Below are 1,559 nucleotides of genomic sequence, written 5' to 3'. Positions count from 1 at the left end.
TGTTCTCTTCACAAAGTCATAAAGGAGTTGATTTCTAACTCAACAATATATTGAAAAAAGAATTATAACATATTGTTTAAAACGTTGTAATTATTTAAAGTTTTAGAATTTGATGTATATTTATATGTATATTTTTGTCCTCTTCATATATTATATAAATTGTAATGCTTTACCAAAGACAAATCAGAATATTTGTGAATATAAAACAGGGGACAGTTATTTGAGTGGGCCACTCATATGTGGACTATTGACAAAGGGGAAAACGTGTAATGATTAAAATTTCATAATAAAGGTTTAAGACTAATTATTTGGATGACACTTTTTTATAGGAGACTTTCATCTACTTTTCCCACCATATATGAAAGAAGCTATATATGTTGTTATAACGTTAATCAGCCATTTAATGATTTTAACACTGTTTTGTTACAAACACATCAATGGCTTCTACATCGCGGTCTTCTCACTCCGCGCTGGCCTCTTCATCTCGGTCATGTAAATATGACATATTTCTTAGTTTCAGAGGAAAAGATACACGCAAAACCTTTGTAGATCATCTCTACTCGGCCCTTAAACAACACTTTATAAGCATCTACAAGGATGATGAAACACTTCCCCGGGGTGAATCCATATGTAAATCCATCACGGAGGCCATTGAAAAATCACGAATTGCTGTCATAGTATTCTCCAAAAACTATGCAGATTCGTCATGGTGTTTGGAAGAACTTGCTTATATTATGAAATGTAATAAAGCGAGAGGGCTAATCGTTATTCCCATTTTCTATGGCGTAGTTCCTTCGGATGTGAGAAGACAAGAGGGGGATTTCGGGAAAGCATTTAGCCAACAAGAAATGGAGAACACCAACAAAGTTCATTTGTGGAGAAACGCACTTATTGATGCAAGTAACATTGCTGGATGGGAAACCAAGTTCGCTGCCAACGGGTAATCTTTTTTATTTCCAATTTGAAGTCTTTATATATCCTTATAGTGATTTTACAACTCAGTTATACTTGCATCGAACTTTCAATTATATAAACTCGAATTCGAATTTTACAACTCAAGTATACATGAATTGAACCTTCAGTTATATGAATTCTAGTTCGATTTGTTTCCAAGCTTTTGCGTAAAAATCAAACTTGGCTTGTGACCCAAAGCACATAATCGATCAAACACTTTATTATTGCAAGAGGAACTTACTAAAACACTCGTTACAATAATTCTCTATTGATCACTCATCAAAAATAGAGGTGGCAAATGGGTTGGGTTGGGTCAAACGAGTCATGGGTTGAAACGAGTTTGAGTCAAAAATGGTTATGGTCAGAACGGTCAATTAAAAAAAGAGTTGTTTTGGTTTGGGTCGGAACAAGTTAGGGTCGAACAGGTATCGCTATTTTTTTGAAACGAGGATAATGACGGAAACATTTTAGTTTTTTTAGATTTTTTTTTGTTTTATATTTTCAGTTATAAATTTTTATATTTATTTTATTTTTTGAATTTTTTTCTAAGAGGTTTTCTATTAAGATCAAAACCTCTCAAAAAAATATTTAATCATAATAAAAAA

General features: G+C 32.5%; 1 pseudogene; it reads left to right on the top strand.

The window, feature by feature from the left end:
• Positions 1-437: 437 nt before the first annotated feature.
• LOC143535787 (toll/interleukin-1 receptor-like protein pseudogene) lies at positions 438-944 on the top strand (annotated as a pseudogene).
• Positions 945-1,559: the final 615 nt, after the last annotated feature.

This window comes from Bidens hawaiensis, unplaced genomic scaffold (genome assembly GCF_021521415.1).
Source record: "Bidens hawaiensis isolate Kalapana, Puna unplaced genomic scaffold, B.hawaiensis_p1.1 tig00000780_1, whole genome shotgun sequence".
Taxonomy (NCBI): Eukaryota; Viridiplantae; Streptophyta; class Magnoliopsida; order Asterales; family Asteraceae; genus Bidens; species Bidens hawaiensis.
Note: the sequence above shows the minus strand (reverse complement) of the source record. Positions and strands in the feature narration are given on the sequence as shown.